At 44.8% G+C, this 21,612-nt stretch overlaps 1 protein-coding gene across 2 annotated transcripts in view; it reads right to left on the bottom strand.

The window, feature by feature from the left end:
- PALLD (palladin, cytoskeletal associated protein) overlaps positions 1–21,612 on the bottom strand; it is a 1,062,357-nt gene that overhangs the window by 669,301 nt on the left and 371,444 nt on the right. The window lies entirely within an intron of this gene.

Here is a 21,612-nt window from a genome sequence, read left to right as displayed (position 1 = left end):
TCATCCTCACAGACCGGCGGCAATTAAAACCAATCAGGAAGGAAAGAGGAGGAACTGACTCTACGACACCAAGGTGGGTCAGAACAGCCATCAACCTGAATCAGAGCAGGAGAAGGGCACTGGGGAGACGAATGTTTGGAAAAGAACTGGGGCCCCTGTGTGCAGGATAAAACTGCCCTGACAAGGAAAGAGCACATTGGGAAAAGAAATACCTGGGCAGGTTTAATCACATAGCAGGCAACTCATACAAACTGCAACTAACATATTAACTTTTACTCATCTCAATTTGTTTACAAAACTAGATATTTATTGATAAGTAAACATTTGAATCATCATTTTTCTTTTTTGTTATTATTATTCAACGATATATACTTTTTGATCAATCAATGTTGTATCTTTCATTTTTTACACAGAAATATGTTTTTTTAGACAGAACATACAGTGAGTAAGCTTTAAGACAAAAACATTGACTGAATAGACATATAAGACAATTTTATGAATAATAAATAGATCAATATTTATGCAATCTTAAAAATACTTTGATAGTATTTCAAAGCCATGATCAGGAACTGACAGTGTATTTTAAACCTACGCGCGTTTCGGCATAGCCTTCATCAGCTGTCCGTCTCTGTATGTCACGAGTGAGTGAGTAGGTAGATTATTAGATATGGAAGGTATCTCTTAAGGCTCTTGAGATGGAAAGGCAGATTATTTGTGCCCCGAGAAACTCTAGAGTAACATCAATAGTAATGAAGTGTTCCTAAATGCAGGAACCTGTTGTGTATACATATACATCTCAAGGCCCTCTAATTATCTTCGTGGGTCCAAAAATATAGGGCACTGGCTAAGGTTTTTTAGAAGTCCGTGTTCTGAAGCAGGTTAAGTCTTCATTGCGGCCAGCTTGCTTGTGTAAATCAAATGGGCTAATATTGTGGTGCTGGTTCACTGATACATTGATGTAAACGCCCTGTAAGTCATTGTAATTATAGCGTCCTGTTGTCTAATGCGCGACTTGCTGTCCCGAACTTATTCTAATTTACGTTAACCAAATACGTTACGTAAAGCTGGTGGTTTCTGCCTTAAGATGGGTGGGACCCATGTCTGCTTTACGCCGATGATCTGGTGATAGTGGACTTGACGGAATTGGGTCTGACTAGCTTTGTTTAATGCTCCATCTTGTGTAGCTCTCTACCTCAGTGGCGCCTTCATGCCACCAGTGAGGTCCTGCCGAGAGGGGCTGCCTGCTGAAACCCTATGACTCCGTGTGGTGGCTGTCAGGGGGCTCAGCTGTCGGAAAGTTTCAGATACCTTTAAACATTTAAAAAACAAACCCGACCTCTTGTGCACTCCCTCCACTCGGTTGTTGATCAGTTCTTTCTCTCCTCAGCTAGTTTCACTGGGGAGACGAAACCCCAAGGGTACGATCCCAATGGGTGGGGCAATAGAAAAAGGAAGAAAGAGGGCAAATGGGAAAGAGCCCAGGGAACCATCACAGAAGAGGACATCTTCAATCCCTGGGCCCCCAACCAACCCTGAGGAGGAGCATATGGCAGACACAAGAGAACTGTTCAGTAATGTTATGTGCTAAGCACTCCTCTTTTTACTCCTTGATCAAAATTTAAACAAAATTATTATAAATGGTGCTAACCCATATCTTGACTAGCCCCTAGTCAAGTTGGTACAAATTGCAATAAATTCACAGAAACCTGTGATATGGGGTGCACTATTCACATACACACAATTACGTGTTGAATTTTTTAACCTTTGTTTTGTCTACTCATTTTTCAACAATATTACCACAAAAAACGATTGGTGCAAATATCCTTATTCGAAAAATTGCATCTGCATTTATCCACGTTATGCTGAAAACATAAATGACATAAATAACACCAAAAATATATTCTTCAAACAATGCTTTATGTTTTCTTTCTTCAGAAAAGATTTATTCTTCTTTATCCATCAAAGACAAATATGAATTCCTCAGACAACTCATGAAGCCATGTCCCAATGCATTTCGGCGAAGGTGCATACCGAAATGCATTGGGACATGGCTTCATGAGTTGTCTGAGGAATTCATATTTGTCTTTGATGGATAAAGAAGAATAAATCTTTTCTGAAGAAAGAAAACATAAAGCATTGTTTGAAGAATATATTTTTGGTGTTATTTATGTCATTTATGTTTTCAGCATAACGTGGATAAATGCAGATGCAATTTTTCGAATAAGGATATTTGCACCAATCGTTTTTTGTGGTAATATTGTTGAAAAATGAGTAGACAAAACAAAGGTTAAAAAATTCAACACGTAATTGTGTGTATGTGAATAGTGCACCCCATATCACAGGTTTCTGTGAATTTATTGCAGACACAAGAGAACTCCCATAGACCCTGCAGGTAAGGCAGAAATGCCCCCCCCCACACACATTGAACAACCTGCCAAGAACTGAAATCGGGCCAAGGAAACCGGAGCAAGGAGCAGTCCAAAACCCAACTGCCCAAGGAAAACGGCACCTCCACTGCCAACAGAGACTGGCAGGGAGAGCGGAAGCACAAGCCAAACATTTGGCCAGGACTGGCAACCCAGGAAATGCCCAATGCCACCAAACAGCCACAGCCAAAACCTTGGAGAAGGGTGAGGAGCAGGCAACAGATTGAAAGTAACCTCAGGAAGCAGAAAACATGAGAGAGAGAGACACACACACACACAGAATGACAGGCCAGCAACAAGGAAAAAGAAAAACAACCAACAAGCTACAGGCAGCCAAATTCGCCCCCAGGACCAGAGGAAGGACGGAAGGCAAAAGTTCGCAACAAAAGATGTACCATGTACAACAATCCGGGAAGAACCCTCAAGCACGAAAGGGTCCAGAGGGAATGTGGAAAGAGAAGAGAATGGAGAAGCACCCCAGAACTCAAATGCCAGAGGCACTCCGGCTATAGCCGAGGAGGGGAGCAGGATTGTCACCACCTACAATAAAGATACCTGCCAGCGGAAGCCCAAGGAAAGGGGGATGCCCGAAACCGAACCAGAGGCAGCATGAACGGAGCCAACACAACAACCTCGTCTGAGGAACGACCACACAGGATGGAATCAACAGGAGCACATACCACGAAAAAGAGGAGGCTGGCCGACATCGGGACAGGCCCAACCGGCATATTCTCAGGAACAGCAGAAAACAATGGTGGACATGGAACCCTGACTAGGAGCTCAGCCTTGAAAGGGAAGAGACCAGGGGCACCCAGAAACTGAAGAGACAGTAAAAGAAGAAGAGCCACACATCCACAACCGAAAGCACAAAAAGCCCAAAGAACGTAGGAGCCCAAAAAGCAAGGGAAACAGCCTTTACAACAAGGTTTTTACCACGTTGTGACTTTACCATGTATTTTTTATCAAGCATGTTTTTATGTGTATGTTTTTACAACACATGCCTTTACCATGCATTTAAGGTAAGTTGGGAGGTGTGGGGGGTACCCCCACAAATACATCGTTTATATATATATATATATTCACTGAAAAAACCATAGGTTATAGACCATATATAGTTAGGAATTAGCATTTACAAAACCTTGAAAATTCACTGAAAAAACCATAGGTTATAGACCATATATAGTTAGGAATTAGCATTTAAAAAACCTTATTTTACTCACACAAAACCATTGAAATTCCATATATAGTTAGTTGCACTAACTATATATTGCGCACCCGCAATCCACTGCTGATGATGTCACATATTACATCATTCATGACATGGTCAGTGACATCACTGATGACATCACTGATGACATCTCAAATGACATCACTGATGACATCACTGATGACAACATCCAGTGACTATGTTTCTGTAAAGTTAAAATATGTCTTACATATTGAAGAATGAGTGGATGTATAAGTGTCTGGACGAAGGATTTAGTAGGTGCATGACTGAATGTATGAGTGAGTGATTAAATGTGTCTCACTGAGTGCATGGGTTAGTGACTAAACTGTCTTAATTTGTGCATCATTATGTCTGTTGTTCTGTAAACTGCTGCATGTGTTGATCAGTAGCTATATGAGTAACTATATGGGTTATTGATTGATTGCCCAAGTATTTGCATGGGAGACTGAGTGTGTGTGTGGCTGGATGGGAGGTGTGTGACTCTGTACAGATCAATGTGTACTTGTATCAATGATTGTATAAGAGAGTAAGTATGTGTTAGTATATGGTTGAAAACGTAAGGTGCTCTATGTTTAACTGTATAGAGTAGAAAATGGAAGTGTGATTGATTCTTTACAGGACTGACTAGGTGTGTGAGTAACTCCATGGATGAGTGGCAGAGTGTGAGTGTCTGTATAGGTGTATGAGTGCATATGATTGTGTTGTAAACATGAGTGATTGTATGTATGAATGATTGTATGGGTGAATGAGTGAATGTGTGTGTAGACGTAGGAATCAGTGAGTACGTATGTAGTAACTAGTATTGGTGTGTCAATGGTTTCAAAAATTATACTCTGTTTTTAACACTGGGTGAAACAGAGGTTATATTAAAATGTGAGGAGATGCATTGTATTGTCACATGAATGATATCATCAGTGATGTGATCATTGATGTCAAGTGAGATGTCATCAGTGATGTCATTTGAGATGTCATCAGTGATGTCATCAGTGATGTCACTGACCATGTCATGAATGATGTAATATGTGACATCATCAGCAGTGGATTGCGGGTGCGCAATATATAGTTAGTGCAACTAACTATATATGGAATTTCAATGGTTTTGTGTGAGTAAAATAAGGTTTTTTAAATGCTAATTCCTAACTATATATGGTCTATAACCTATGGTTTTTTCAGTGAATTTTCAAGGTTTTGTAAATGCTAATTCCTAACTATATATGGTCTATAACCTATGGTTTTTTCAGTGAATTTCAATGGTTTTTTAATAGCAAATATCATAAGCTGTCGAATGTCAAGTACGTGGTAAGAATTTTTTTTTTCGTGTTTATGCACACTGATCTGCTTTGATTGCTGCCCCCCACCCCTCATTTCTATTAGGAGTACTCTCTCTTTGCAGATAGTGAAGGGTAGTTAACGCAGCCCTTTCCCCCTTTGTAATCCGTCGTGCCTGCTTCTCTCTCCATTTGATTGATTGTTCTCTTTGGTTCATTCTCTATTTACAAACAAGCACAGAGTCGCAATACTCTGTTTAGTCTTTGCAGATAGCGAAAAATCGTGTAAAAAAACAAAAGGAATCGAGCAAAATCAGTAGGCCACTAATGGGATCTCTTTTGACCTCGCTAAAATAGAAACATTAGGAACAACCTGTTGAAAATAGCAATGCGTATGTATATAAGCGGCGTTCATTTGTGTTCACAGTACCCCTTGTTGATTGTTTCAATCGAGCATTGAATTGTTCGAAGTTAATTCTCTTAACGATCTTCTCTACCTGCAAACGAGGAAGAATAGGAATATTCTATCTCCCTTTGCAGATAGTGAAGGGTAGGTAACGCAAGCCTTTAACACGTCGTACCTATTTCATTCCTCATTGATTGATTGATTGTCCGAACATTGACTGTTTGGGAATTAGTTCTTTTTGGAGGTATTCCCTGTTTGCAAATAAACGTAGGAAAATCTTTGCAAGTAGTGAAAGGGTACGTAATGCGGACCGTTCTCCCCCGTTGTAATCTGTCATGCCTATCTACTCCCCACTGATTGATGCACCTTTTTCACCCGGACCATTTACTAGAGATACGTCATCTGGCCCGACCAGAGAGCACCCCTAGTGAAAAGGACATATGCAATAATAACGAAGTGATCACTGTATCCTGTTAACAGAAACTTTACCATGAAACAACCTGGAAAGAAAAAAATAGGAAAACGAAAATCAGTAGGCCACTGATGAACATGAACTTTTATTAAACAACGAACAAAGAAACGATAACATAACGTAATGATAAAACCTATTAATGTCCTAGAAACAAGAAAACGTTAAAATATGCCAGTGGTGAGAGACCAGAAAAACAGTAAGAGAAACCAAATCACCCCTCGCTGTCCCACCGCCTGCCACGCCAAAAAAATCGATAGACTAGGGAAAATGCAAGTCAGTAGAACATCCACCCCCACTCTGGAAACTTCCAAGGTGGGGCAGGGTTCCGGCTACGCCCAGCCGGGAGCAGCCCATATAAGGCAGGTCCTGCTGCCACGCCTCGGCCAGGAGATCCTAACGTAGGGTGTAGCCGGAGGAGAGGCCGAGACCAGCGGGACCCGGCCAGGGGATTGCCTTTACAACGCTGAACAGTTGCAGGGGGGGGGAATGTCTCCTCGACCCTCCCCTCTCTCTCCCAGTCCGGCCGCGGTGGCCCTTGAGAGTTGCAGGTAGTCCCGCCACATGCTCTTCCGGTCCGACCACCAACGGTCGGGGGGCCGAGGCCGACGGGATCCGGCTGCAGCCGATAAACCAAGAAACCCGTTCATGGGGCCAGAGCCAGGGGCGTCCGGCCGACATCCACCGGAAGCCCGGCCCGAAGACGGACGGGACACTTCTTTCTTTTATAATGGCTGCGACAACACTGGAGGGGGATGTCTTGCACATGCCTCCGACCCCCCCCTCGTCCTCATCGCCTGGTCCGGCCATAACAAATCTCAAGCGAGACGCCGTGGGGTGCACTGGGAGGGAGAGACGGTGCGAACAGGCCTCTCCCGCCTCCCCAGGTGGAGGCTTCCCAGCTGCACCCTCAGCGCTCCAGGCGGTGGCATCCTAACAACTACAGTGCTGCACAGTTTCGGAACGACCTAGATAACGGTTCTTCCACTGTGGCCATGCTGCAACGTCTCGCCCGGCAGGGTGGAGCCCGTCCGCTCATGTGACCCCGCGATCGCCGGTAGCTGCCGAACTCTCAAAATGGCGGTCGACCTGGCAAGAGCGGGCCCAACATAAAGAAATGGCCCGGTCACTGGTTGACTCCACCACCGTAGTCCTCCACGACCTTGAAGATTCTAGAGGAGCCGCGGGAGTCTCCGACCCCCGATGGGGAATGACTGCCATGATCGCCCGTGGAGTGACGAAACTGTATCCGCGGGACGTCGGCGCTCCCATGCTGGCGCCAGCCTCACTTTGAATTACTACAATCCTGCAGACCTTACTTCCGGTGAAAGCACAGTGTGACCCGGTAGGAAAAATTATTGCACCCCCTCCCCTTTTTGACTGATAGTTCAAACCACCGATCCTTTCCTTTGCCCTTTTAACGGAACTTTGGACTGCCTCCCCCTCTTTTACATTTTCTAGAGAAAACAAAACATTAACCACTACATTAGCATAGCAGTTGACACCAGAACTGTTTTCAAATTGAAAACCAACAACATCTTCAACAGAATCCTTTTTGTTTCTGCTGTGACCCTGCTACAGCACAGGCATTGTCCCCAGCAGTAATTCTGCAATGCCGGTAAGAATAGCTGTGGTGCCTACTGGACTCACTCACCCCCGCGGCGCCCCACGCCGTTTTTTGCTGGGCGGCAACTTACTAGACATCACTTTCGTGCCATCTAGATTTCAGCGCGTTCTGCTGCCTTGGAACTATTCGCACAACAGACCGCTACTGACAAGAATATTTCATTATTGGTGCTGTCAATTTCAATAAATCTATTGGATAATTAAAAAGAAATTGCCACGGTCTCTTCGTTGTTTAAATGTTTTTACTGTTTTTGTTTTGTTGTATATATTTATATGTTATTAAAGTTTTATATTCCTACTACTTTGTTGGAGTGCTATATATTTTTAATGTGACACATAATTGTAAAAACTTTGATGTACAAAGAGTCATTCCTGGAATCTTCCGCTTCAGGCTCGGTCCCCTCCCCAATCACAATACAGGATGGTTTTCAGATAGTAGGAACGCGTGTGCTGTGACGGATCACATCGGGTGTGGGCCTTGATCTACTATAACTCCTTTGAAGAGGGGTGATTCTTTACAGCTGGGGCCATAAACTACATCTGCAGGGCTAGCTGATAGCCTAGGACCGGCCTGGACATTCGGACACAGAGGAAGAGGAGTGTCAGAGGGTGCGGTAGTGAATAGGGCGAAAGGGAGGTGTCGGGCGGGCACAGAGTGTGATTCTCAGGGAAGAGCAGCGCAGATGGGGGAAGGTTTATTGCCCATGCATAAGACAGAGAGCGGTGGTGACCAGTGCCTGGGGGAGATGCTTACGAGGGTGAGGAGCCATGCTACGAATCGACAGCGTGCAGAGAGTGGGTCTGGTCAAGACATCTAAAATGGCTGCCGTGCACGACAAAAGTGTGGCATTTCAAAAAAGGCAAGATGGCGCAGACAATGTTTTTCAACACTTCCTCATTTCCTTCGAATCGAACGTTAACAGGCGTTGGGGCATATTACCAAAGTTAAGCGATATTTATCGCTAACGATGCTTACCAACCAATTTTTTACCACTAAGCATCGTCAGAAATTATCGAAGATAAACCTTACTATTATCAAGGTTTATCGCAAATGCGATAATAAACGGCCGCAATGCATGAATATCGCTAAAAACTCAGCGATATTCATGCATTACCGAGCTTATACTCTTAGCCATGTTATCCACCTCCCATTGGATAACATGGCTAAGAACTGCTCAGGGCAGGTGTTACTTTTTGGAGATATTCGCGCTTACCGCGAATATCTCCAAAAGTTGGTAATAGGAGATAGATATCTTGCATGTTGTAATGCAAGTTATTGTGGTATATGGAACTCATACCATAATCTCTCAGGAAAGCAGAAACTGATCCTTTTGGGACCGCCTAAAAAGGCCTAGGGGGTGAGGAGTACTCTACTTTGCCCCCTTTTCACGTTCCAAACTATTTTATTTTACTCTCTTCTGTAATTACACAAAATACCAGCGATAAGATGCATCGGAGACACACAGTGAGAGAAAGGAGGCCGGAGATGAAGAAGACATGTCAAATACACATTGGAGATAATATAGTGGCAGAAGGGAAGTAAATATGAGTAAACTTACCATGTAACATAAAAATGTTGCACTCTATACTATAAGTCTCATTTTATACTACAATCACTTCGCTACAACCTCATAAATTAAAAATAAAAATGAATAATGTCTCAAACAATTTTTGATTTCTAAATATAAATTTATTCTTCAGAATTTTCTAAATTTGAAAGAACTAGTAACATGTCCTCATCAGTAATTTCCTCTTCAATCATCTCATCTGGAATCTCCTCATTAAAAGTCTGCAATGATGATTCTTGTAACTCTATGGTCTCCAAACACTCGATAAATTCGCCATCAAGAGATTGATCAAAAAAATCATTCAAGTCATCTCCTCCTTCTGACAATATTTCATTATTGGTGCTGTCAATTTCAATCAATGTAGTGGAATCATTCAAGTCATCTCCTCGTGACAATATTTCATTATTGGTGCTCTCAATTTCAATCAATGTAGTGGAATCATTCAAGTCATCTCCTCCTTGTGACAATATTTCATTATTGGTGCTGTCCATTTCAATCAATCTAATGGAATCATACAAGCCATCTCCTCCTTGTGACAATATTTCATTATTGGTGCTCTCAATTTCAATCAATGTAGTGGAATCATTCAAGTCATCTCCTTGTGACAATATTTCATTCTTGGTGCTGTCCATTTCAATCAATCTAATGGAATCATACAAGTCATGTCCTCCTTGTGACAATATTTCATTATTGGTGCTCTCAATTTCAATCAATGTGTTGGACAATTCAAAAGAAATTGCCACGGTCTCTTCATTGTGAGCCATTTTATTTTGAAATTGCTTGCTGTAAATTGCAGAAAAAAATAATCACTTTCATTTATCGTCTTTAGTAATACATAATATAAAACTAACTTTATCAAGTATTTAGTATAACAGAAGGACTGCAAATAAATAACAGAAAACATTTTTCAAATTATCTTCAAGTGTACAACATAGTTCCCCATACAAATTAACAACTCACCTTTTTAAAAGTAGCAGAAGTGTTAGTACTGTGTAAATCAAACACCAGAAATTCACCACCAAAAATTCCTCACAAATGTACCTCAGACAGTAGTATCACAAAATGGCTGTGGTTTCCTCTCATTTGACATATATACATAACCAATTAACTTTCATCACACACAAATACAAAACCAAAGTAACATTTTAATTGGTTCTAAATTTCAACACTTTCAAATGTGTTTTCCCCATGCAATTTTCCATAGGACATTTACATACGTCTACAGCCTGAATGGCTGAACGGAATTACACCAAACTTGGCAAAATGGTACATCAAACCTAAGAGGTCAGGAAGGATCTACTATGCCCCCTTATGGTCATTTCCCCCTTCGCTTTGGCCTCCTCTTGTCTCTCAATCCTACCGAGGGACAAGATGGCGGCCGCTACGGACTGTTTGGAATGTTGACAGACGCCGGAGAACCAATCAGCTTCGCAAAGCTCCGTAACGCGAAAAGTACGCGAAGCGGAGCGCTGTTACAGATATATATCTTTTTTTCAACGTTAATTTCTCAAAATCCACTGGAGCACATATATTGAGACCTAGCAAAGGCACATCGGGCTACCAGTCCCTAATATTTTGCCAAGTTTCGTGCAAATCCATTCAGCCGTTCGATTATTATTATTTTGTTTTTTTTTTGCCCCGCGGGGCCCTTTTAAAACCTCCACATCAAACCTAGGGGGTCAGCGAGGATCTACTATGCCCCCTTATAGTTATTTCCCCCTTTGTTTTGACCTCCTCTTGTCTCTCGATCCTACCGAGAGACAAGATGGCGGCCGCTACGGACTGTTTGGAATGTTGACAGACGCCGGAGAACCAATCAGCTTCGCTTCACAAAGCTCCGTTGCGCGAAAAGTCCGCGAACCAGAGCGCTAACCGGTCCGCTGTTACAGATATATATCTTTTTTTAAACGTTAATTTCTCAAAATCCACTGGAGCACATATATTGAGACCTACAAAAGGCACATCGGGCTACCAGTCCCTACAATTTTGCCAAGTTTCGTGCAAATCCATTCAGCCGTTCGGGCTAAAAGTGAGGCCAACCGCCCTATGGAAAACTCAATGTTAAAAACACGTTTTGGGACCCCCCTTTTTTCTCGGCCCCCACTGGACGAACCCCCCCCAAATTTTCAAGGGCTGCTCAGAAACAAAATGTGCCATTTTCCTGAAAATTTCAGCCGATTCCGTCCACAAACGCCAAAGTTATTAGACATAGAATTTTCAAAAAACCCATAGAGAAAAAATCCTAACTATATATACCTACTGGCGGGGTCAGCGAGGATCTACTATGCCCCCTTATAGTTATTTCCCCCTTTGTTTTGACCTCCTCTTGTCTCTCGATCCTACCGAGAGACAAGATGGCGGCCGCTACGGACTGTTTGGAATGTTGACAGACGCCGGAGAACCAATCAGCTTCGCTTCACAAAGCTCCGTTGCGCGAAAAGTCCGCGAACCAGAGCGCTAACCGGTCCGCTGTTACAGATATATATCTTTTTTTAAACGTTAATTTCTCAAAATCCACTGGAGCACATATATTGAGACCTACAAAAGGCACATCGGGCTACCAGTCCCTACAATTTTGCCAAGTTTCGTGCAAATCCATTCAGCCGTTCGGGCTAAAAGTGAGGCCAACCGCCCTATGGAAAACTCAATGTTAAAAACACGTTTTGGGACCCCCCTTTTTTCTCGGCCCCCACTGGACGAACCCCCCCCAAATTTTCAAGGGCTGCTCAGAAACAAAATGTGCCATTTTCCTGAAAATTTCAGCCGATTCCGTCCACAAACGCCAAAGTTATTAGACATAGAATTTTCAAAAAACCCATAGAGAAAAAATCCTAACTATATATACCTACTGGCGACCGCCAGTAGGTAATATATATATATATATATATATATATATATATATATATATATATATATATATTATATATATATATGTATATATATATATATATATATATATATATATATATGTGTATATATATATATATATATATATATATATATATATATATATATATATATATATAAACAATGTGTGGTAATGGCATACATTGTAAAGGTATAAGCTTTGTAAAAAAATGCGGAGTAAAAAAATGCATGGTTAAGGCATGCAAAGTATTTCCCTGCATTGGTCCGTCCTACAACCAAAAGCAAAGGGCAAGTGAAAAAAACGCCACCGCCAGATGCCATGGGGGAAAGCCCACAGGGTCCCAAACCTCACCCCAGGAGGCCCACCCAAGGAGAAAACCCACCAGGCACCAAAAGAACAATAGAGGACCCTAGTAAACACTACCAAACAAGTCGGGCTCAGGCGGAACGGCCCCATGACGTGAAAACAGGCAACAGCATTCTAAAGCCCGAAAGGAAGACCTATGAGGCAGAAAGTGAACGTAAAATGGCTTAGATCAAAAGCAGAGGCAGCGGAAACGTGCTAAAGATCAGATCCAACACTGGACATCACCCCCCCAGGAGATTGAGTTGAAACACAAAATGAAGAATAAAGTGCATGGCCACCCAAGGGCATCCAGGAACAGAATAACAGGTGTGAATAGTCATCTAACTCAACAATACACATGTTATCGACCTCAGAAGTACGAAAGGTAGAGTGGGCCTGCCGGAATCAGAACATGTGACCCTGAGGTCAGACACAGGCCCCCACAGTGGAAGCAGTATTAAAATGAGCCACCACACCCAGAGTTGGGAACGAGCAACAGTGACAGCCCAAACAAAAAACAAGAAACTCAATGGGCAGACAGCCAGTGTAAAGGACAAAAAACATCCAGGCAAGGCGGACTACAAACATAGGACCATCATGCGCCAGAAACAGGCCCATTAGGGCGAAGACGCCAACCCATCCACATCCCAAACCCCCTGGCGGCAAGAGCCAGAAAGCAGATCGAAAAGACAACCATCGGACACACTGCCACCGGTGGAGGGACGCAAACCCTTGCAATGAAGAGGACAACGACATTAAGGGCACAAGACCCTGCCACGAGCTACAGCTCCAGGCTGTACAGTCCTTCAACAGCTGCAACACTGCCAATGCAGCTCAGCCAGGCGCAAGAGCAAGTGCAGAGCCACCATCAAGCAGTAACAGCTCCTGGAGGGAGTGGTGCGGGGCATGGGTAGTAAACACCTGCTATGCACTGGCGTAACGAAAAGTGAGGGGGCCTCCCTGCACGGTACTTAGGGGGGCCCCCTCCGGGCTCAATCAGGAGCTCTCCCAGCCAGAGTTCAGTGCCGAGGGGGCCCCTTGGAGCTAGGGGCCTCCCGCACCGCGTGGGCTGCAGGGGCCTATGTTACGCCCCTGCTGCTATGAAGAGGACAGCGACATCAAGGGCACAAGACCCTGCCACGAGCTCCAGGCTGTCCAGTCCTTCAACACTCAATCAATCAATCAATCAGGAGTTTGTTAAAGCGCGACTACTCACCCGTAAGGGTCTCAAGGCGCTAGGGGTGGGGGGGGGGTTGGAGGGGTGCAGGTTCCATTCCATCAAGGAGGGGGTCTGTCGAAGAGCCAGGTTTTGAGGTTTCTTGCGAAGATGGGGAGCGATGTTGACTGTCTGAGGTGGAGCGGAAGGGCGTTCCATGCTTTGGCCGCGAGGAAGGAGAAGGAGCGGCCTCCCGATCTGGTCTTTCTGGTGCGGGGGACCACAGCGTAGGAAAGCTGGGCTGATCGTAGGGTCCTTTGGGGTGCGTGGAATTTGAGTCGGCTGTTCAGGTATGCTGGTCCGGTGCCGTGGAGGGCCTTGTGTGCGTGGGTGAGCATCTTAAAGGTGATTCTCGCCTCGACGGGGAGCCAGTGGAGTGTGCGCAGGTGCTGGGAGATGTGGCAGTGTTTTGGCAGGTTGAGGACCAGTCTTGCGGCGGCGTTCTGGATGTTCTGTAGCTTGCGGATGAGGTTTTTGTTTATTCCGGCGTAGAGTGCGTTGCCGTAGTCGAGTCTGCTGGTGACCAGGGCGTGAGTGACTGTCTTTCGGTGTTCGAGGGGGATCCATTTGAAGGTCTTACGAAGGAGGCGGAGGGTGTGGAAGCAGGAAGATGAGACAGAGTTGATCTGGCGGTCCATTTTGAGCTCGGAGTCCAGGATGATTCCCAGGTTGCGTGCGTGGTCTGTGGGGGTTGGCGGGTTTCCGAGGGCGGTGGGCCACCAGGTGTCACTCCAGGCGTCGGGGTTTGGGCCCATGATGAGTACTTCTGTTTTGTTGGTGTTTAGTTGTAGGCAGCTGTTTTTCATCCATTTGTCGACGGCTTCCATGCCTTCTCGAAAGTTGCGTCTGGCGGTGTTGGGCTCGTTGGATAGGGAGAGGATGAGCTGGGTGTCGTCTGCATATGACACGATGTTGAGTCCGTAGGTTCTGACGATGGGGGCAAGTGGAGCCATGTAGACGTTGAAGAGCGTCGGGCTGAGGGAGGAGCCCTGGGGGACTCCGCAGGTGATAGGTGTGGGGTCCGAGAGGAAAGGGGGGAGTCTGACCCGCTGCGTCCTGCTGGAGAGGAAGGAGCAGATCCAGTTGAGGGCCTTGTCCTGGATTCCTGCATCGTAGAGTCTGCGTATTAGGGTGCGGTGGGAGACTGTGTCGAACGCCGCTGATAGGTCGAGGAGGATGAGGGCTACTGTTTCTCCTTTGTCCAGTAAGGTGCGGATGTCGTCTGTTGCGGCGAGGAGGGCGGTTTCCGTACTGTGGTTTTTTCTGAAGCACTTCCAATGCAGCTCAACCAGGCGTAGGAGCAAGCACAGAGCCACCACCAAGGCCCCAGAGGAACGACCCTGGGTGCCGATCTGCTACACCGAAAAGGAGCTGTTCTAAAGCACAACCGCAAAAAGGCCAAGCCCCATGAAACGGGTCACTGAAAGCCCTCAAAAATGGGCTGCGGCTTTCCCCGCAGCCGTGAACACAAGAGACACAGCCCCCGGGGACACACAAACCACCCACCTCGGTAAATGAAATGCAGCAATCCAAAGAACAAAGAATGTGGAAATAAAAGCAAAACAAAACAGAAATCTTGTGCAAACTCTGTCTCAGGACATGAAAACAAGCAGTTATTTGCCCTTATTCTATGGAAATAAAAAAAATACTAGTGTGTTGGGATGCCTGTCTGGAGGTGGGACCACCTCATATTGTAATGACTGGGACGAGGAGGACCTATAATGGGATAATGAACACTGTATAATTTTTTGGGCTGAAGAACTATCCCCTCAGGGCCACCGCACCGCCCACAGGGGCCACCCATGCCCGGCTCATGATTTATGGCTTCTCTGAGGCTTACTTTTTGTTTCAGAGGCCCCTTTCAAACCTCATATTTCATACTTTTTGTAAGTGCTAAGACAGTAGAAGAGAATTAAAGTGATAATGTTTGAACCACCAAGATATTATATTTTAAAACGGATGCACTCGCAAATCCAATTGTTTCATACTACACTTCCGGCACAGTCACGGCCAATCCCGTATCTTTAGAAAAGTGTGAGAATCCACACAGAAGTAGAGGGTGGACTGTGGCCGCCCCTGCTGCTAATCCTGCCTCAGACTCGCCCGGGCTGTATCAGGAGGCGGTGATTAGGATGACGCCCAGAGTGGATTATTTCCTCACAGAAGAGCTCCCGTTGATTAACCGCTAATCCGCCAGGTAAACCCGAAGTGAAAGCACCGTGGTGTGGAACGTCGTTTCTCGAGAAAAAGCAGACAGTATAACTTTCCCACCGCTTCACCCACCAGCTTCCAGTCAGCTCTTAGCTAGACTTGGCATGTACGGACTAATAATAAAATGAACACGATTATCGGCTAAGTACTATAAAAGCTGGTTTGAATTGGTCCAATAAAATGTGTAAGGCCCCCGCCTAATCTCCTTTATCCAGTCTAAAAAAATAACGACGGAATCCCATTGCGCAAATGAATAGGTAAATGGACGAAAATATTTGACATGGCACCAAAGTAACCAAATGAATGGTGTAAAGGGACTATAAACCCAGGCTGTTCCAATACAATTAAATATATATATAGCGGGAAAACGGAGTTAGGTTTCCGGCCACTGTACAAGGAAAGGCGCACTTCCATATACAGAATGAAGCGATTTTTCACACCCTAAATCATTGCACAATGACTCATCATTTTTTGCAGAGTTCCTTCAGAATATTGTTCCAGAACCTGCAGATAATTAGGGCAAAACCTGGTAATTCGAGGATGGTGAGGGTACTGCTCCTGGCAACGCGTGCCATGTGGGCCGGTTGGGGAAGCGACTGCCATTTCGCCATTAACCGTTTACTGCCTCCTGGCTGCGATTCTTTTTATTGGACTAACTGAAAATGAAATACCCAGATGTTACCAAGCATAATCTTTTCAAATGACGTTCTTCAGGTGGCCGTGCAGTCATGTTCAAGGAGGAAGCAGCAAAGATCCTGGGGTTGGGGGAGGTGGGGGGCAGGGGCGGATGGGGGTGACAGAGGTGTGCGCTATACAGAATGGGGTATTTACCTCAACAAATTGAGCCCTAGCTCGGCAAATTGAGGCCTAGCTCAGCAAATTGAGGCCCAGCTCGACAAATTGTAGCCTAGCTCATCAAATTGAGGACCTCGACAAATTGAGGCCTAGCTCAACAAATTAAGGCCCTCGACAAATTGAAGCCTAGCTCATCAAATTGAGGCCCTCGACAAATTGAGGCCTAGCTCGATAAACTGAGGCCTGGCTTAGGCGAGTGCCTCCCTGAGCATGAAACACGCTGGAGTAGAGGAATGAGCACGGCAGCATTTGGGGGAAGGTGGGTACGGGCCTAGATGTAGATCTTTAAATGAGGGAGATGGGCAACAACGAAATGGACCATGATAGCGTGCCGGACATCATATTTACACCTCACTGTCATCATTCACAGGTGAATTACTCCTACAACACAGTGCCCTCGAAAGGTTCTATTTTTTGGTTGCTTTTGCAGTGCTGTGGTTGCCGTGCAATTGCCAATAATGCACGCAATGTTGTTGTTACTGTCTTATCTGTACTGCACCTGAAAGAGAAAAGGGCCGGAATTGCTTATCGTGGTCAACGACTAGTACAGAGGCATTGCAAGATGGTGTCTAATGAAAATTAACAAAGAACTATGGCAAAAAATAGGAGGAAGCAAAGAGGCTTTGGACATCACTCTGCCTCACAACAAAATAAAATATTACTTTGCACATTGGTCTTACAGGTCCAAAGGAAATTGGAGCAGCTGCACCTGAAAGTCACGCTGCTTGAGAGTTGTGGTCATCTCTCAGAACATTGCTGGATGTTTGACGGGCAAAGAAGAAAAGCAGTCATTTCTAGGTCTCGTCTACCAGACAGCTTTTAGCGACTTGTTTGCAAAAGACCTAACGTAGACCATACCAAAAACTTACAGTGGGTTTAGAGCGTGCCCATTGTTTACTATTGGCTGGCTTTATTGTCACCCTAAATGGCTTCCTTTTAAGCGATGGCTTGCCATCCTCTTCCTTTATTTGTCCCTTCCCTGGAGCATAACATCTTTACCACCTTTTGATTGGATGTCTTGTATTCTTCCACTGCTCACATTCAGGGAGCTACTTTTTTCTTCTTATTTCAAATCTCCATGAGAGTACATATGTTTTCTAGTTCTCTCCCTGGTGCACTGATTCCCCAAAACATCTGCTCTGACACACTCCCTATTTCTCCCTTGTTCCTCCTCTTAAGCTCGTCCATTGCTTTCTACACACCCTCCATGGCTTTTAAAAATTATTTTGTTGAAGCTTTTTCCAGGCCTCACGAGTTGCTGCTGCTCCCTTGCGCACTATTCACTCTGTTGTGGGGTCCGTATCATCACGCATTACCAAACACATGAACGCACCTATGCCATCATGCATGCTTGTGCCTACGGAACACAGCTGCATCATCGCGTCCTTTTTTCTCTTTTTTTGGCTAATGCTACAGAGCATTGGCAAAAAGAACTGGTGAAGAGCATACATCATAAAGGCAAGACCTATTCACTCTGTCAATGCTTGTTTAATGAATAAATTAAAACAATAGGTTGTGCCTTTGCAATGGCAATGTTGACATCAGCAAGTAAGGTGCTGCAAGCCATTCAAATTAATCTTCTGCAGCTCCAGTGGTCCCAGGGCAATCAGGGGTTATGGCTAGAGTTTAGCACTAGTGCCCTGGGACGAGCATACAATTAGAACCCAAATTACTAAGTCCTTCTGTGTTGGAAGTGACTCTTACTGGTAATGAGACAAAGCAGTTAAAGGCTTACTCCATAAGGCGAAGATCACATGAAACAACAAAATATACATTAAAAATGGAATGTCCGGTCAGTTCATTACTTTGTAAAATGAAAAGAAAACTTACTACACACAAAACTAAAGATGACACATACAATAATGGCCTACAAAGAAAACCAGAAATCTGGATTACCCTTCTAACCAGAGATGTAAGTTCAAACATTGTTAAATTGCCTACAAGCTAGGTGCAGGATTTTCTATTTAAGTATGTGGCCAGTCTCCAAAGCTGAGTTTGCATCTCAGGACACTGTTGTGTTCCTAAAAAGACAAAAGCACAACACACAATCTCAGTCACTCACTGATATGCAGCAGCTACTTGTAAACAGTAAATGTATCTGCTTGTTGATTCTGCTGAGAGTTTTGCTACTTGCTAAAATCTGTAAGATTGTTTATGAGATGTTGTCGCACCGGCCTCAAACCTCTTCAAACCTAAAGAACTGCCAACAGACCCACCTCCCAAACACATAACAAAGTGCTCACCCCAAAGCCTACCAGGCAAATTGTCACTCAAAGGAGAGGGGCACAATAGTGGTGGCTGGTAGCCCTTTAACCCAAAAGGCTAAAATTGGGGGACCAAAGGTGGTTCTGATGCTGGTTTACCAGAATCATCACAAAGGAGACAAGTTATTTAAATGTCTCTTTGCCTTTTTAACCACAGCTCCTGGTTGGGTGTTCTCAGTCCTGGTGGTGCCCACAGATCTGAGGCATACGCTCTGGTATCCAAGACAAGTTGGAGACAAAAGGCTGGGGGTTCAAAAGCTGATATCTTATGACCTCCTTGACGAATTTTCACATATTCAATGGTTCCTTACTCAGCTCTACTTCGCCTAAGTAAGTCTCTCACTTCCTCAGGCAAGAGGATGGAAATGAGGGATCCCTTGAAGTTTGTGGCGAGAACTGCATGGTCACCCAGGTATCCCGAAGCACTGCTATGGTGAGGGACAAAAGCAATTTCACCATCCATGATGTATAAAGTAGCCCCTAGACACCTCAGGGTATATGTTGCGCTTTATAAATCCTCATTTCATTTCATTTCATGTAGGCAGTGACTCTTCCCCTGGGCCCTGGGTGTCACAATCCTCTCCAGCTCCCTCTTTGTCATGACCCCTTCCTGCGCCCCTGCAGAGCAGTCTAGTGTGCAGGGCTCATGTTGTTTATTCTTATGCGCTTTATGGCACGCTATGATATCAGGACTGATGTTTCCCCAGCATCCTCATCGCCGATGTTCCCCCAGCAGTCTTATAACGGATGTTCCCCAACACCCTCATGACTGATGCTTCCCCAGCAACCAAAATTACATTGCACTTGATTCCCTGCAAGCTTCCCCAAGAATCCTGTGAGCCAATGGTAAGCCTTGCTACCCCTGTTACTGGGGTCTTGGCGTTGTTTTCCATTATGCAAGTTCGAGCAAAAATGATACATTCATTTTTTGTTGCACCTGCTCATCCAGTAAGGTGAAAGAGAGTGTACTAACACATGTTTTCTCCAAGGTTCGAGAACTTTCCAGATGGCCATGTGACTCCCGTGCCACACATGATCTAGCTACATCCTTTAAGCTTTCTAGAAGGTATATAAACCCTGCCCAACCCCAAATCATGGCTTGGCCTCGCTCCCTGCAGAACAAGCTTCACCCTTCCACTCACCTGAAGAATCCTGCCGGAACTAAGAGGCTCTCCAGTCTCCTTCAACTCCATCCAAACCTGTGATTCCCGTGGCACCAGCTCCTTTGGCCTCTTCATCCGCACTCCCTCTGAATAGCTGCTCAGGACATCTTTGACTCCCGGAGTCAAAGCCTCAAGATCTTCTTCAAACTTTCAGTCAAGTGGAAGAACTAGGCTAAGTACTTGATATCGGGTTCATGCATACTAGACTTCCTATAGTAGTAAACAGGACCGAGTATCCCTGTCTTCAAATACTCAAGGCTTTTCCTCCATGTCCTTTCTGTGATTTACTTTATTGCTTCTTGTGTGTTTATACTCCAGACTTTTCCTTCAATCTTGATTCTAGAACTGTCACTGCACAAGGATTAAATACTTTAGTTCAGTAATGCCAATAGAAAGCACTTCAGAGTCTTTAATATATGCATTAATCTTGTACCCCACCCTGTGTTCTGAGTGTACCCTTAGGAGTGCAAGTAACTCAAACCTTTGCTCCTAGTGTATCCTTAAGAGTGCACGTAACTCCAACCGTTGCTCCAAATGTTTTCTTGGGAGTGCAAGAAACTCCAACCTTTGCTCCAAATGTTTTCTTGGGAGTGCAAGTAACTCCAACCTATGTTCCGAGTTAATCCCTGGAGTGCCAATAACTCCAATCTGTATTTCAAGTTTATTCCTATGAGAGCCACACTCCAACATGTGATTTTGTTTTTCTGCTCTTATGCGGAGCTGCTGATGAAACCTTTAAGTTTATGTCACTTTAGTTAATGTTTGTTCATTGTATGTAGAAACCTATTAGTGTACCAAAAGCAACTGCCTCCTTTTGTTATTTTCAGTGCATTTCTTCATCGCAAAGCCTGAGATTTGGTCAAGTGCACATCTACCTCACAAAAGTAAAAGGTCTCAGAAGTGACACATCCTGGTATGCAGTGTTGCACAGCTGCTGATCAGATTCAGTACTGCTAGTTTTTTGTATCTTATTTTACCCCAACCCCCTTGCCCTCAGGAGACGGTGTGAAATCTAAGGCTTCGGTTCCTTGACTTGCATTGTCCTCGGGAGGGATGGGAGGTCCAGCATCGGCACCAGTGTCGGCTCCACGGTTGAGACCAGTTGAATGCATGACACTGGGCAATGCAGGCAGATGGTGTGTGCTTCTGCACACCAGCTGGGAACAACTCATGTCCAGGAGCAGCACAGGCCTCACAGAAGTTCTTACAGGTCCTCACATGCAGCTGTGTTGTTGGGTTCTTATTCAAGGCAGGATATCCTCTGTAAAGCACAATCCAGCTTCCTCTCTCATGGCAGATTGGGTCTTCTCCTTGGAAGGCAGCCCATTAGCACTTCCAAAAGGAATCTTGGCCCAGACTGAGTCCTAGTCCAGGTGGGGGCAGCAGTCAGGCAGAGTCTGCCCTGAAACACCACTCTCCTGAACTACACTGGTACACGTCTGTATTCTTGTTTGTGAGGAAATCTGGAGCATTTCACTGTTGGCCAACATGTCAAATATTGGCCGATATCATTAATTAGAGCTGACAAATCAGCTCTCCAGCACTTTTGAAACTCTGGGGGCTTTTACACGCAAATGTTGCAAGACTACTACATGGTCGGGAGTCTCTCCTGCGCTGTTGCTAGAAGACGTTTATTGGGCCCAGACAGGGGGGCACATACCTTTCAGATACAGATCAGGAAATAGGAATCAGACTCTG

This window comes from Lissotriton helveticus, chromosome 2_1 (genome assembly GCF_964261635.1).
Source record: "Lissotriton helveticus chromosome 2_1, aLisHel1.1, whole genome shotgun sequence".
Classification (NCBI taxonomy): domain Eukaryota; kingdom Metazoa; phylum Chordata; class Amphibia; order Caudata; family Salamandridae; genus Lissotriton; species Lissotriton helveticus.
Note: the sequence above shows the minus strand (reverse complement) of the source record. Positions and strands in the feature narration are given on the sequence as shown.